Source organism: Mirounga leonina, unplaced genomic scaffold (genome assembly GCF_011800145.1).
Source record: "Mirounga leonina isolate KUSES-001 unplaced genomic scaffold, KU_Mleo_1.0 Mir_53, whole genome shotgun sequence".
NCBI classification, from domain to species: domain Eukaryota; kingdom Metazoa; phylum Chordata; class Mammalia; order Carnivora; family Phocidae; genus Mirounga; species Mirounga leonina.
This window is the reverse complement of record NW_023270807.1, coordinates 10,326,645-10,327,060: the sequence shown is the minus strand read 5'-3', so window position 1 is coordinate 10,327,060 and position 416 is coordinate 10,326,645.

Genomic DNA, 416 nt, shown 5'->3' with positions numbered 1-416 from the left:
TTTCTTTCTTTCTTTCTTTCTTTCTTTCTTTCTTTCTTTCTTTCTTTCTTTCTTTCTTTCTTTTTTTTAAAGATTTTATTTATTTATTTGAGAGAGAGAGAGAGAGCACATGAGGGGGGGGAGGGTCAGAGGGAGAAGCAGACTCCCTGCTGAGCAGGGAGCCCCATGCGGGACTCGATCCCGGGACTCCAGGATCATGACCTGAGCCGAAGGCAGTCGCTTAACCAACTGAGCCACCCAGGCGCCCAAGCCTTCATTTTCTTGAAAACTTGTGATAATAATACCTACACCTATGATGCCCAGTAGGGTTGGAGTAAAGATGAAATGAGGTGATATATGGGAAGGGTGTAGCATGAGCTCGTTGTCTGCACACAGGAAAAACTAAATAAATGTTGATTGCTATTCCCATTGGTGTC